This window comes from Trachemys scripta, chromosome 17, assembly GCF_013100865.1.
Source record: "Trachemys scripta elegans isolate TJP31775 chromosome 17, CAS_Tse_1.0, whole genome shotgun sequence".
Taxonomy (NCBI): Eukaryota; Metazoa; Chordata; order Testudines; family Emydidae; genus Trachemys; species Trachemys scripta.
Window position 1 is genome coordinate 14,911,979 of NC_048314.1, and position 16,217 is coordinate 14,928,195.

Sequence of the window (16,217 nt, forward strand, 5' to 3'; positions counted from 1 at the left end):
AACGAGTTTTGTGACTGGCCAGGCTACTGTGTGAAACTTCTGTTTGTTTCTCCTTGATGAACCCTCCAACCCCCCCCCCGACCCGGTTCACTCTACTTCCCTGTAAACCAACCACCCCACCCCACCCTCCCCTCCCCTCCCGCTTGCAGAGGCAATAAAGTCATTGTTTTTTCACATTCATGCATTCTTTATTAGTTCCTTACAGAGGTAGGGGGATAATTGCCAAGGTAGCAGGGATGGGTGGGGGAGGAGGGATGGAAAAGGACACACTGCATTTTAAAACTTTAACTCTTATTGAAGCCCAGCCTTCTGATGCTTGGGCGATCATCTGGGGTGGAGTGACTGGGTGGACGGAGGCCCCCCCACCGTGTTCTTGGGCGTCTGGGTGACGAGGCTATGGAACTTGGGGAGGAGGGCTGTTGGTTACACAGGGGCTGTAGCGGCGGTCTCTGCTCCTGCTGCCTTTCCTGCAACTCAACCATACGCTCGAGCATATCACTTTGATGCTCCAGCAGACGGAGCATTGCCTCTTGCCGTCTGTCTGCAAGCTGACGCCACCTATCGTCTTCAGCCCGCCACCTCTCCTCTCGTTCATGTTGGACTTTTCTCATCTCCGACATTGACTGCCTCCACGCATTCTGCTGTGCTCTATCAGCGTGGGAGGACATCTGCAGCTCCGTGAACATCTCGTCCCTCGTCTTACGTTTTCTCTTTCTAATGTTCACGAGCCTCTGCGAAGGAGAAACATTTGCAGCTGGAGGAGAAGGGAGAGGTGGTTAAAAAAGACACATTTTAGGGAACAATGGGTACACTCTTTCATTACAAGGTCGCATATTTCGGCTTGCAGGCAGCCATCGTAGGCCACAGTGTTTTGGCTTATTTAACCTTCTTAACATGCGGGAAAGGTTGCAAACAGCAGCGCATTTCCCATCTCAAGGATGAATTGGGTTGTCCATTTAAAATGGGGTTTCAATGTAAAAGGAGGGGGCTGCAGTTTCCCGGTTAACATGCGGCACAAACACAAGTAAACCACCCCCCCCACACACACACACACACGATTCTCTGGGATGATCACTTCACCCCTCCCCTCCACCGCATGGTTAACAGCGGGGAACATTTCTGTTCAGAAGAGCAGGAACGGGCGCCTCTGAATGTCCCCTTAATAAAATCACCCCATTTCAACCAGGTGACCGTGAATGATATCACTCTCCTGAGGATAACAAAGAGAGACAAGGAATGGATATTGTCTGCATGCCAGCAAACACCGGGACCATACGCTGCCATGCTTTGTTATGCAATGATTCCAGACTACGTGCTACTGGCCTGGCGTGGTAAAGTGTCCTACCATGGCGGACGGGATAAGGCAGCCCTCCCCAGAAACCTTTTGCAAAGGCTTTGGGAGTACATAAAGGAGAGCTTTCTGGAGATGTCCCTGGAGGATTTCCGCTCCATCCCCATACACGTTAACAGACTTTTCCAGTAGATGTACTGGCCGCGATTGCCAGGGCAAATTAATCATTAAACACGCTTGCTTTTAAACCATGTGTAATGTTTACAAATATTTACAAAGGTACACTCACCAGAGGTCTCCTGTGTGCCCTGAGGGTCTTGGGTGAGTTCGGAGGTTACTGGTTCCAGGTCCAGGGTAACAAACAGATCCTGGCTGTTGGGGAAACCGGTTTCTCCGCTTCCTTGCTGCTGTGAGCTACCTACAGTACCTCCATCGTCATCTTCCTCGTTCCCCGAACCGTCTTCCCTGTGTGTTTCTCCAGTGAGAGAGTCATAGCACACGGTTGGGGTAGTGGTGGCTGCACCCCCTAGGATCGCATGCAGCTCCGCGTAGTAGCGGCAAGTTTGCGGCTCTGCCCCGGACCTTCCGTTTGCTTCTCTGGCTTTGTGGTAGGCTTGCCTTAGCTCCTTAATTTTCACGCGGCACTGCTGTGTGTCCCTGTTATGGCCTCGGTCCTTCATGGCCTTGGAGATCTTTTCTAATACTTTTCCATTTCTTTTACTGCTACGGAGTTCAGCTATCACTGCTTCATCTCCCCATATGGCGAGCAGATCTCGTACCTCCCGTTCGGTCCATGCTGGAGCTCTTTTGCGATCCTGGGAGGACTCCATGACGGTTACCTGTGCTGATGAGCTCTGCGTGGTCACCTGTGCTCTCCACGCTGGGCAAACAGGAAATGAAATTCAAACCTTCGCGGGTCTTTTCCTGTCTACCTGGTCAGTGCATCTGAGTTGAGAGCGCTGTCCAGAGCGGTCACAATGAAGCACTGTGGGATAGCTCCCGGAGGCCAATAACATCGAATTCCGTCCACACTACCCCAATTCCGACCCGCAAAGGCCGGTTTTATCGCTAATCCCCTCGTCGGAGGTGGTGTAAAGAAACCGGTTTAAAGGGCCCTTTAAGTCGAAAGAAAGGGCCTCGTTGTGTGGACGTGTCCAGGCTTAATTCGGTTTAACGCTGCTAAAGTCGACCTAAACCCGTAGTGTAGACCAGGCCTCAGATTCTATCCTGAGATCCTTGGGAGTTAGAGAAGTGCTGTTATCCCCATTTACAGATGGAGAACGGAGGCACAGAGATGATAAAATGACTTTCCCAAGGTCACACACATAAACATAGTCTCTGCCTGAAGAGGGGATTGAACCCTGATCTCCTGAATTCAATGCCCTATCTACTAGGCCCCCTTTCTTACCCTAGGGAAGTAACACTGGATACCTAGATCAGTCAGATGGTAAGCAGCTCCTCAAAGAGACTAAAACCCTCCCTTCCACGCTGGGCTCAGCGTTACCTGGCCTAATTCCCTGCACCTTATCGTTCCATCTTACGCTGCTGCCCAGCATCACAGAATTGGAGCATCTCCCAGGTAAAATTAATAGCAAAAAGCAACCATGGTGGGATGTGAACCCACAACCTTTGCCTGAGCTCCTTGGTCATTACTGCAGAGAACTACTGGGCTAGCTGTTATGCTATAGAGCCCATCAGCTTTAGGTTTGCTCTGTTGATAAATTGGAAAGTGTTCAGAGACAAGCCCTGAGACTGATTAAAGCATACCGTATAGAGAGAGACTCAAGACTTTATCTTACTTAGCTTAATAAAGAGAAGGTTACGGGGTGACTTTACATGGGGTACAAATATTTGATAATGAGCTCTTTAATCTATCTGACAAAGATATAACAAAATCCAGTGGCTGGAAGTTGAAGCTAAACAAATTCAGTCTGGAAATAAGGTGTACTTTTTTAACAGTGAGGGTAATTAATCATTGGAACAATTTACCAAAGGTCATGGTAGATTCTCCATCACTGGCGATTTTTAAATCAAGATTGGATGTTTTTCTAAAACTCATGCTGTAGTTCAAACAGGAATTATTTCGGGGAAGTTCTGTGACCTGTGTGATACAGGGAATCAGAATAGATGATCACAATGGTCCTTCTGACCTTTGAATCTATGAAGCGTAGTGCATGGGCCAAGTCATATTGTGAATTGAGATACACATATAGATAGATATCCCCTGGCTGTATCTGTAACAGGCGTCTGATAATAGATAACCAATCTTGACTGTGAGGTTATGATTCCATTGTGTAGTTCCCATGACATTGGGAACCATATATATGTAGTCTGAGTGCTATAGCACCAGACCCCAAGATGGAATTTCCTTCTGTTACATCATCATGTATTTGTGGGGGTGTTAAAAATAATCTTTTTGTTTTTGTTAATTTGAGCGACTGCTCGATAGAGCCCATCCTCCATTGCTCTACTGTACAAGGTTATCAGTACAGACACGTTCTGTAGATGCACATAACAATGTAAAGCTTGGCTGTGTCTCAGAAACCTTATGCTGCACTTTCCCGATTCAGAAAAAGTTGTATTGGGCTCTCTTGTTAAGAAGGCATATGGGGCAGAGCTATATCGCCCTCAGAGCAGAGGACTAGGAACCAGGACTCCTGGGTTCTACTGCCAGTTATACTACTAACTTACAGTGTTAGAAGTCAGATTGTAAAGGTGTTTAGTTACCGACAGCTGCAGATAGACATCTAGTGAGATTTTCAACAGTAACAAGCACCCATATCCTTAAAGGTATTGGGGCATCTAGCGCCATTGAAATCAGTGGAAGGCAGGTGCCTAATGCCTTTGAGGATCTAGGTCTAGCTACTTCTCTGCATCTGTAAGCTCATTGCCTCCCTGAGAAGGGTCAGAGTGCAACCAGCCTGACTGGAGCCTAGATGAAATGTAAAGAGAGATCTAACCTTTCTTGGGAGGCCAGGCTGTTGCCCCATAGGAGAATACAGCAGAAGCCAACAGTGAATAATAATCATAATAATTAATAATAAATAATGTAAATCTTTGCACTTCCATAGTGTGTTTCCCAGCTTCTTAAAGTGCTTCATAATCATTAATTGATTAAGCCTCTCAGTGCTCTGTTGGGGTAGCTTAGAAGGAAGATTTTCACTGCTGTGTATTTTGTCCCATGAGGACATAAGTGCCTGAGCTGCAAAGTAAGTGCTTTCTGCTCTTTAGCCTCGCAAAGGCCCTGAGTCAGCATAGAACTTAATCATGTGCTTAACTTAAGCATGTGCTTAGTCTCACTGGCTGCAATGGGAGATAAGCATATGCTTAAGTGCTTTGCAGAACTGGGGCCGAAGTACCTTAAGTTGTGTCTCTGGTCTGTGGTGTTATCAGGGCCGGTGCAAGGAAGTTTCGCGCCCTAGGGGAAACTTCCACCTTGCGCCCCCCCCCCCCCCGCGGCGCCCCCCCCCGTGGCCGCCCCCCCCCCCCCGCCCTGAGGCCCGCCTCCCCCCGCAACAGCTCCCCCCTCGGGGAGTCGTGCGGCAGCTCCCCACCCCAGCTCACCTCTGCTCTGCCTCCTTCCTGAGCACACTGCCCCTGCTCTAATTCTCCTCCCCTCCCAGGCTGGTGCGCCACAAGCCTGGGAGGTGGGAGAAGTGGAGCAGCAACGGCGTGCTTGGGGACGGGGTGTAGCAGAGGTAAGCTGGGGTGGGAGCCCTGCGGCAGCTCTCCCCCCCCCCCCCTGGGGCCCCCCCGCAGCAGCTCCCCCCCCCCCCAGCCCGGGGAGCCATGGGTCAGCTCCCCATCCCAGCTCACCTCTGCTCCGCCTCCTCCCTGAGCACGCCGTCCCCGCTGTAATTCTCCCAGGCTTGCGGCACCAAACAGCTGATTGGCGCTGCAAGCCTGGGAGGCAGGAGAAGTGGAGCAGCGACCCCGTGCTCGGGGAGGAACACTGTAAAAAAAAAAAATTGGGGGCACCGCTTTTTGGCACCCCCAAATCTTGGCGCCCTAGGCAACCACCTAGTTCGCCTTAATGGTAGCACCGGCCCTGGGTGTTGTGGGAGTGTTTCTGATCCTTGTGGCTGAGTTATTGCTTGTAATCAGAACCATGTCACGTGAGCCCAGGTGCTGTGATGACAGGCATAATAAATATGCCTGTAAAAATATATATAATATGACATGGGGTCCTGTCAGAATAACAACACAGCACCGGGGAGCCTCATTTGCAAACCACAGTCCCAGTCCTGCGGTCGCAGCATTGTCACTCCCACATGTTCAAAAATCATGAGTCAGGGCCCTAAAATCTTGAGATATTTTTGAGAGAGAGCATTTGAGGGTGATTTTTATGTATTTTCTGATTTTTGATGCTTTAGGAGTCATGTTTTCAAGCTTTTTTTCTGCAACCAGAAGGGCTAAAACCATGTTTTTAAATGAAAGCTGAGAGTCTCACTTAATCACATGACCCCAGCAGCTGGGGCTTTAAGACAAAAACACTAAATATCATGGGCATTGGCAAGGCTGCCCTTAGATCCATGCTGGTATAAGGGTCCCCCTGGGCGGACATGACTGCAGGATTGCAGCCCAGATCCCTGTTTTAGCAGCTGCATTTTTTGGGTCTGCAATGAATTTCCAAGAAAGAACCTGGAAGAGGGCATACTGGGTGGGCACAGTTCTTTGTGAATACAGAATTATGCCTGCAGAAATGGAGATCCAGGTTGAAAAACTGGGCCCAGAAAGAATAAGATGCTCTTTTCCTAAGAACTGTATCCTATTCCATATTATGTACTTTGTGAATTTTAAACTCATTCCAGTATCATTATTTGTTACTCTTTTACAATACAGCCACAAAATCGACTCTGTTGCTCAACAGTAATGCACTGAATTAATGGACGGTAATTTAAGAGCAAACTATGACTACTGATTTATATTTACTGTGGAATCTAGAGGCTGGTTGAATTCTCTGGGAAAATAAAGTTAAGACACAGCAGTGCTAAGCTAGTCACTTCTGCATGTTTTTCTGGATGAGGGGCTACGGAATTGGGGCTTGGTTATGTCTTATTTTGCTGGCATTGGGCAAACCTGCTGTCAGAGACCATTCCTTTAGTGGAAATCGTTGTATCCCTGGAGGCAGAATGGTGCAGTGAATAGATCTCACGGTTCTGTTCACTTTTCTGCCAATGGCTCTCTGCCTAGAACACCAAATTCATTCCACTGCAGACGTTAGCGTGGAGCCAGGGCCAAACAACTGAGCCAAATGACAAGCAAGACATTTTGGAGGCAAGCTCGATCAGCACTCTGTATGCTTCCCGGCACAAGACCCTGGTGGGGCATAAGATTCTTGCCCAGAGTAATAGACTCCAAGTATGTCACAGATTTTTGGAGAGAAAAAGGGCAGGGGAAGATGCTCTCTGCAGTGCTATTCTCTTCAACCCCCCGCTAATTAATGGCTGGCTGGCAAAGATAATATTAAGAGAGGGAGGATTTGGGGAGCGAATACGGGACAGAAACGACACTTGGACTGTGGAGAGGGACAAACCCCCCCAGAAATTGGATGGCAGCCGGCGCCAGAGGGTCACCCATTGTGGAGTTATTTTAGACACTGGATTGTTCAGCTCCAGAACTAAGGTTTATTAGCCAAGCCGATTACTTGTAAAATTCTCCCATTGCTTATCAGATAAAACAGAGACAAGATTGTAAAGAGGAAGCGGAGTGTTTAGCACCTATCGCGCTCTGCGGCTGTAGATCTCAGAGCACTGCCTATAGACAGGTAAATGTTATTAGGCATGTTTTATAGACGGGAAAAGCAAGCACAGATGAAGTGTTTTTCCCAAGGTCGCCTAGAGAGTCAGTGACACAGAATCAGGAGTAAAATCCAGGTCCCTTTTTGAATCCAGGTCCCTCTCCAAATGCAGCTGCTTTCTGCACTGCAGACTTTCCTGTTATACTGCCAGGTAGCCCAGGTCTGCTTAGCAACTAGCCTTTTCTGCCTTCTCTCTAGGGTCTTGTCTACACTAGACTTAGTTCCCTTATAATTGCCTGCTGTTACTGCTGCCAATAGAGCCCCACAGCTGGAGTGCCACCAGCATCGTAATCATTGTGTCAGGCTGGTATAAGCAGCCCCTGGGAGCAGGTGGGTGTGCAGTTCCTTAGACAGCCCCCTATATAGCTGGGGAACTCCAGAGCTACTTGCCCCGTGCATTCCTGGGCAAACCCAAAACACAGGCAGTTGTTCCTATTGCAAGGCAGTGCCTGGCTTCTGTGTTGCAATTTGCCCTTGCATCGGGCTCGAGGTGACAGTATTTATGTGGGACTCTGCGCCTCGGACCGGATTTTCAGTGCTGCTTAACACTGCAGCCCTTACTAGCTTCAGCTGTAGTTGTAGGTTCTCGGCACCTCTGCAAACCAGGCCCATGGTGACCAAGGGAAAAATAGAGGCCCTCTTTTAGGAGCTGAACCCAGGTATGTTTGCCACGTGCATTTTGTTTCTGCCCATTTCCAGAGCTGTTCTTTAGCTGAGCGCTATCACTGACCAAGTCTGTCTGTTTTATGCATCTTTAACACAGTTGTTGTGGCATCTCAGCATTTTTAGTGGTGTGTGTCCTGAGGAGTGATTTTCCGGTAATCTCGAATCCTGCACTAAACTCTTGTATAGATTAATGTGCAGTGTTAAACAGATGTTATGTTCCACCCCAGAAGTGGCTGTATTTTGGTGGGGAGGAAGGGGATCCCTGGATGTCTAGTTTCGAGCACTCTGGGATCCTGGATGAATGTAAGATCTGATTGTGTCAGATTAGAAATTAAGAGGCTCAACTGCCGTTTCCCGTCACTCCCAAAGTAAACCAGTCAGTTCTTCTCTCCAGAACATCCTGTTGAGGTTCACGCACTTGCTTTACTTGGACAAGCAGAGTCCGGAGCCGTGCGCAGGCTGGGAAGTAGCAGCTGCAAAAGGCTGTTCCTCACGCTGGCTCACTTGTTGCCGTGCTTCTTGTCAGTGGCAATTAATATTTACAAGGCTGTGAAAGGGAGGCTTAGCTGGAGGAAGGAGAGCATCCATCCAGCCTGCATGCGTTCAGAGCGGGACAGAGGCAGACAGCTGGTCTGAGGGCGGGCGGCTTGGGGGCCAGCCATTGCATGATCACCTCATGTTCTCCCACTCATCGAGCTGCTGGTATGATCTTGGGGAGAGCTCTTCGAGCTGTGGCAACGCCGCCCGAGCGTTTAGCTCCTGTCCCAGGAGGAGGGATCAGGAGATATGAAGGGGGAAATGGGGGACCTGATGATTTGAAAGATACACAGAGACTTTTGCTCCAGCTGTGCCTACTCTGTGCAGGGTGAGATGACACCTTGGTAAAAGCGCCTGAGCCCTGTTTATGCTGAAGCCAGTGGGGAAGGACAGCGGTGAGGTTTGCTTCTCTGCCCAGGTCACAACCTAGCCAGCTGGGTTGGTGGGGACCCTAAGTTAGTATCAGGTGATGGCCTATGACAGCGATATTGAACCTGTGCCGTACTGGGACCACACAGCATCCCCCCACCTCCATGTAACCAGATCTAGTCAGCATTCCGCCCCCCCCCCCTTTTAGCAGTATGGGAAAGGCAGGGTGAATGTGACACCCTGACGCTTGTTTTAGAACCCCTGGTCTACGTGGAGCGAGATATTGGGTTTCGGTCCCTTTCCTCCTGGGCAGATGCCCACCCTGAACCGTCACCACGACTGGCATTGACTGGTCAGCAGTCTCAGCAGAGAGGGCAGGGACTGGACAGGCCATGGCAACTGAACTCTCCTCCCATCCATACAGATGGCTTCTCTAGGTCAGGCGCAAGGCCTGTTGCCAGGGCAGCATGGGGGGACCTGCTCGATCGGTAGAGGGTGTCACTCGGTAGGATTGGCTAATCTAATTCACTCCCAAGGACATAGAGGGCAATGGTGCCTTAGGAGTGAAGGAAACGGGGGAACATTGGTCCAGGTCGAGGATCCCTTGGTGGTGGATGCAGCCTCCTGTATCTAGAGACAGCATGGTCCAGTGGACTGGGCTGTGACTCAGGAAGCGTGGGTTCTAGTCCTGGCTCTGCTGAGTGACCATGGGTAAGTTGCTGCCCTTCCCCTCCTTTGTCTATTTAGACCATGAGCTCTTTGGTGCAGGGACAGTGTATGTACAGCACCTAGCACAGCGGGGCCCTGATCTTGGTTGGAACCACGGCGCTGCTGTAGTAGAGATGCCCCTCAATGACATTCACTGGAAGCCCAGTGCGAGTGCATTCTCCACAGAGAGGGCAACGCAGTCATTTGACGTCCCTTCACATTCTACCTTCCATCGGAGGCAGGGGAGCCGCCCAGTGAGAAGGGAGGTTCCCCTGGCGTTGTCGGGCTGGGATTTTGAGAGGAAGAGCTCACAGCATGGCCCCAACGCTGGGTGTGGCGTTTTCTCCTGCACCATAAGCCCGGTCTCCCACCCAGTACTTCCTGGGCATTGTGGAAAGTTCCCTTTCTATAAGGGGCAGTGGGGATGCTTGACTGGCGCTTGCTTCATCTCCTCCTCCTGATTAACCCAGAGGGAGCTGAGCTCTGAAGGGAGGGAGAGGACAGAGGGTGCATAAGGCATGCTAGTAGGGTAGCGGAGTGGGGGGGGGGGGAAGAGCGAGACAACTGCGTAGTTGTGTCCCTCTACGGAAGGGATGACAGAGAGCAGCAAAATCCTACTCTGACCCCTTGCAGGCCGCAGAGAGAACCTGCCTAATGTTGCAAAGGCATCCAAAGAGTTGTATTTCATTTATCCACTGACATGTTAGCTTGTCTGCGGCGCGTTCTCCCGACCCTGGCTGGCTGGTGCTGTGATTAAGGTGGTGAAACAAGAAGCTCTGAAGCCATCAAAGGTGCCGATTCCAAGATCCAGTCCACGTGACTAGCTTCTGTCTCTGGGCGTGACATTGCCTCTCTCCTTCTTTCTTACTTTATTTCTCTCTCATTCTTTTTTCTCTCTTTCTCCTTCTTTCTGTACCTCCGCTTGTGGTAGCGGCACTTCTGGCTCACACAAAGAGCACCAGCACAACAATCAAACGCACTGAAAAACATAGGTGCTACAGGCGCGCAATCCCCTGCTGCCCAGAGGTGCAAAGGCAAGAGGATGAGGCCAGCTCCACGGTGGGAGAGTTGATGAGTCTACGTAGGGCTATATATCCGAGTCTCTCGCAAGCTGGGATTACTAGACAATGCTGCTTCTCCGAGAATTATGATTATTGTCTGAGCAATTGCCTGTGCGAGGGCTGCTGCGAGCTTTTTTGTCCTAGAGATACAAATTATGCAGATGGGCGGGGTTGTTCTATATGCTAATGAAAGATTAGGGCTTGTTTCCTGAACCTTCCTCAAATTATCCTGCCTCTGAGGCATAGCTTAGACTTCTAAATGGAATAATGTTTGTCGGCTCCTTTTCCTTTCTGAGCTGAACGTGTGTTTCTTTCGGGCCCTTTTGGTTGGCTCTTTGTAAGTAATAAATGTTATTCTGAAGAGATTCTCCAGTTCGGATCCTTCCTTCCTGATACGAAAATACTGACTGCCCTCGGTGATGCCACAGCAGTTCCCCCCACCATTTTATTGGCTATGGAGGTACTTATATGGGCTTCATCACTATGGTATCTGAGCATCTTCCCATCACAAATGGGTTTTAGTCTCCCTAAGAGATAGGATCTCCCATTTCTACACAAGGCTAAAACTTGCCCAGACTCACACAGTGGTAGAGCCAAGATTTGATCCCAGTGCTCTCGAGTCCTGGTTTTGTGCCCTATCCACAAGATTATCCTTCCCAGTCTAGCATGCATATGGGATTTAAGCCTGTTGGGGGCCTTCTATTGGTCTGAGGAGCAATCCCCTGCCTTCAATTTCTCCCCCACTCATGCTGTGGATGAGAAGACAGGATTTCCCTTCAGTGGGGGCCAGTTCATTTGCCTTTGGAGTAACTATCCATTCCAGAGCTGGTATGGAGCTGTTCCACAAACACGGCAGTGGTGAAAATCCATTGGGAGCAAGGAGAATTACCCAAGCAATGAGCCCCGTTTTATCTAAAACTAGGGCTGTCAAGCGATTAAAAATATGAGTCGTGAATAATCGCTCTGTTAAACAATAATAGAATACCATTTATTTAAATATTTTTGGATGTTTTCTACATTTTCAAATATATTGATTTCAATTACAATACACAATACAAAGTGTACAGTGCTCACTTTATATTTATTTTTATTACAAATATTTGCACTGTAAAAAAGAAAAAAGAAATAGTATTTTTCACTTCACCTAATACAATTTCTGTAGTACAGTCTCTATCAAGAAAGCTGAATTGTGTACAAAACATAACTGCATTCAAAAATAAAACAATGTAAAACTTTAGAGCCTGTAAGTCCACTCAGTCCTACTTCTTGTTCAGCCAGTTGCTCAGACAAACAAGTTTCTTTACATTTTCAGGAGATAATGCTGCCCGCTTCTTGTTTACAGTGTCACCTGAAAGTGAGAACAGGGGTTCACATGGCACTGTTGTAGTCGGCGTCACAAGATATTTACATGCCAGATGCAGTAAATTTTCATATGTCCCTTCACGCTTCGCGTACTATTCCAGGGGACATGCTTCCAGGCTGATCACGGGTTCTGCTCAATAACAGTCCAAAGCAGTGCGGACTGACACACGTTCATTTTCATCATCTGAGTCAGATGCCACCAACAAAAGGTTGTTTTTCTTCTTTGGTGGTTTGGGTTCTGTAGTTTCTGCGTCGGAGTGTTGCTCTTTTAAGACTTCTGAAAACATGCGCCACACCTCATCCCTCTCAGATTTTGGAAGACACTTCAGATTCTTAAACCTGGGTCAAGTGCTGTAGTTATCTTTAGAAATCTCACATTGGTACCTTCTTTGCATTTTGTCAGATCTGCAATGAAAGTGTTCTTAAATCGAACATGTGCTGGGTTGTTATCCGAGACTGCCATAACACAAAATATATGGCAGAATGTAGATAAAATAGAGCAGGAGACATACAATTCTCCCCCAAGGAATTCAGTCACAAATTTAATTAATGCATTATTTTTTTAACGAGCATCATCGGCATGGACGCATGTCCTCTGGTGGTTGAAGCATGAAGGGGCATATGAATCTTTAGCGTATCTGGCATGTAAATATCTTGCAATGCCGGCTACAAAAGTGCCATGCGAACATCTGTTCTCACTTTCTGGTAACATTGTAAATAAAAAGAGGGCAGCATTATCTCCTGTAAATGTAAACAAACTTGTTTGTCTTAGTGATTGGCTGAACAAGAAGTGGGACTGAGTGGACTTGTAGGCTCTAAAGTTTTACATTGTTTTGTTTTTGGGTGCAGTTATGTAAAAAAAAATCTACATTTGTAAGTTTCACTTTCACGATAGAGATTGCACTACTGTACTTATGTGGTGAATTGAAAAATACTGTTTCTTTTTATCATTTTTACATTGCAAATATTTGTAATAAAAAATAATAATATAAAGTGAGCAATGTACACTGTGTATTCTGTGTTGTAAATTGAAATCAAATATTTGAAAATGTAGAAAAACAGCCAAAATATTTAATAGATTTCAATTGTTTAATTCTATTCTATTAAACCTTATATTGTTTAACAGTGCGATTAAAACTGCGACTAAACGCGATTAATTTTTTTTGTTAATCACGTGAGTTAGCTGTGATTAATCAACAGCCCTATTTAAACCCATTGTGGAAGAACATGTTTTTCACAGGGCTGCTGATTTCTTCGCAGTCAATGGACCTGGACCCTGGTGGATGGACTGGAAGATGTATTTGGTCTTTTCCATCTCTGATTTCCAGGCTGCACCAACAGACTGCTTAATGCTTGGGAGGGAGTCCCATCAACACTTGGGAAAGCCACAGCTAAACGCTACATGGAATGAAATTAATGCAACTCCCAGATGCTGCTGCTGGGTGTGTTTTTTCCATACAATTATTTCATTCCCAAAGAGAGTCATTCTCCCCTGCTCTTCCCCTACCTTATTTGTTGCAAACAGTGAATCTGTGTCTTGTTTTTTTTCCTGAACCCAATTTCTGAAACCTAGTGTTAGGCCTTTCAATATTTAATAGTGCCCGGAGAGGATTTTAATTGCATATTAGTGCACTTGTTGATACCAACCCCAGGGGAAATGGGAACGGATCGGCTTTTGGACTTGTTTGTTCAGTGTGGTAGCTAGACAAGCCACAAATGGCACCAGTTAAAGAGAAGATTGCGCTGCATATTGTATAATACTTGAACAGTAACTGTCACAGGGTGGCTGGGCTCTTTAAGGTGAGATGGGCACAGCCCCATCTGCGAGGCAATTAATCCCTTCCCCAGAGGGAGTGATGAGCCCAGGAGGGGCTGAAGGGAGAAGGAAGACTGCCAGAAGAAAGCCCTGGAAGTTGCTGCTCAATAGAGAGCTGGGAGCAGTCCAAAGGAGCCCAGGAGGGGCTGAAGGAAGAGACTGAAAGCCCAGGAAGGGCTGAAAGCTGAGGCCCTAAGAAGAGTGCCTAAAAGATGAGGCAAGGAGACAGGCCCCCAGGCAGGAGAGGCTGAGCACTGTTGGAGACAGGGCTGAAGACGGTGTGTTTTGTTCATTGTGGACTTGGATGTCCTGGAAGGGCTGGGCTTGTTTCTTCAATTAATGAGCCAGAGGGCTAAGTCACTGTGGCATCCAAGCCAGGCCGCGAGATCCAGCCTGCGTGAGGTGAGGCTCAGGCAGCGGCGAGCTGAGCCAAGAGCCAGTAAGATGGAAGGTCGTCCTATGACGCTGACAGTAATAAAGCTTTGTCCTCCCGTAGCACCTTTACTGTGAGGATCTCAGAGTGCTTTGCACAAGCTTATGAGTTTGGCTTCATGACCCGCTGTGATGTAGGCACTGTTATCCCTGTTTGACATATGGGGAAACTGAGGCACGGAGCAGTGAGACAACTCGCTCAAAGTCATACAGGTAGTCCGTGGCCAAGCTGGGGGTAGAACGCAGGATTCCTGGGTTCTGATCTCCTACCTTAACAAGTAGGCAGTGTGTCCACTAGGGACGGTTTCCACAAATTCCCCACTGTTGCTAACACTGGGTCAGCTGCACCAGTGTTAGCAACACAGAGAGCCCAAGCATACATGGGCACCTGTATTGTGAACCCGGCTTGGAACAGGGCTAGGTGACATTGTGGTAAAGATGCTGGTGGCCAGTGTACAGAATGACTCCTATTGTGAAGGCAACGTGGTCCTGTGCTTGGGGATGACTGCAAGATGGAAGACGTGCGTGCTATTCCCAGGTCTGGCTTGGGGGGTGACCTTCGGTAAGTCACTTCAGCAAAGGTGCCTCATTTTCTGCCTCTGTAATACAGGCATAATGATACTTGCCTCCTTTGTAAAGCACTTAGCACTCTACAGATTGAAAGCATCATATCAGTGATAGCTAGGTGTTGGGGGAACTTGACCAGTGTTGGTGGAATTTGGCAAAGACGTCAGTGTTGAAACAGCTGAAGCGTCGCTAAAATCCAGGGTTACTCATGGTTCTCTTAAGCTTTTAAGGGCTAGCTTGGAAATATATTCTTATTAACAAAAGAAAGTATTTTGATTGGCCAGGGAGCGGTCTAGTGTAGAAACCATTCCTGACCAATGAGTGTCACCTGGTTTGCCCTGTCTACACTGGCTGACCAAACTCTGGTAGAACCCGGTTTAGTGGAAGTCATGTTTCAAAAGCAGTTTCCTTGCAAATGTAGATAGGATCTGGGGCTCAGATCTCAAAAGTGTTTAGGTACCTAACTCCTATTGATTTCAATGGATCTGAGCATAACACAGCATTGTGTGTGGAAGAACTTTGGACAACACGACTGTTGCAGAACAAGGCAGACAATGAAGCAGGTTTGCTGATCCTAGGTGTTGCTGAGGATACTGGTTGTTGGCTATGTAAGGAGGAAGATGGGTATAAGGATATAAGAATAAATCAAAATTCTTTTAATGTGTGCAAATGGCTCCCTTCCCTGTGTGCTGGCCCAGTCACAAGCAGCTACTGGTGACACACCAATAGCAAATCTGCCTTTTGAACTAGTCTCTGAATCCAGACAGGCATGCTGAGCCTGGGGGGTTAGGTATGTGGTGTGTATTTAATGTTTAACCAGAGACACTGTTTACATTTTTAAACTTGAATTTTTATGAGGGGGAAGTCAGTAGACCAAAAAACATCAGATGTCAAACTATTCATGCTCAAGCAGCAAAGAGTCCTGTGGTACCTTATAGACTAACAGACGTATAGGAGCATGAGCTTTCGTGGGTGAATTCCCACTTCTTCGGATGACTCCAATTGTGAAGGCATCCGACGAAGTGGGTATTCACCCACAAAAGCTCGTGCTCCAATACGTCTGTTAGTCTATAAGGTGCCACAGGACTCTTCGCTGCTTTTACAGATCCAGACTAACACGGCTACCCCTCTGATATGAATGCTCAGGATCCTTCTGTATAAAATAATGGAGTCTGGTTTGTCTTGCGTGTCCCAAGTTTCACCTCACTTAAAAACTCCTTGCTGACAAAATCAGACATAAAAACACAAAAGCACCACAGCCACACTGTTACTGAAACATTGCTTAATTTCTCATTTTTACCATATAATTATAAAATATTGTACTTACATTTCAGTATATAGTATAGTATGTAAATAGGGCCCTTTGTTTTCGGTTTTAATTTTAATTTTATTTTGTGGAAATTTATCTGTTTATTACTACAACAACAAAAACAGGTGAAAATCGATAGAAAAAACTATTAATAATTTTTTTGGGAAACTATCAGGGTTTATTTTGGTGGACGGAAGGACAGGGGGAAAAAGTATTCAGTAGATTAATCCTTTGATGAATGGAATTCAAGGTGGTTTGTGTTTTGAGTTCTGTTTTAGTTCTGTAACAAACCACCTCTG

General features: G+C 47.3%; 1 protein-coding gene across 4 annotated transcripts in view; it reads left to right on the top strand.

Moving 5' to 3' along the window:
* Window positions 1-16,217, top strand: part of NCS1 (neuronal calcium sensor 1) — a 138,701-nt gene that overhangs the window by 47,061 nt on the left and 75,423 nt on the right. The gene's annotated exons all lie outside the window — the stretch shown is intronic.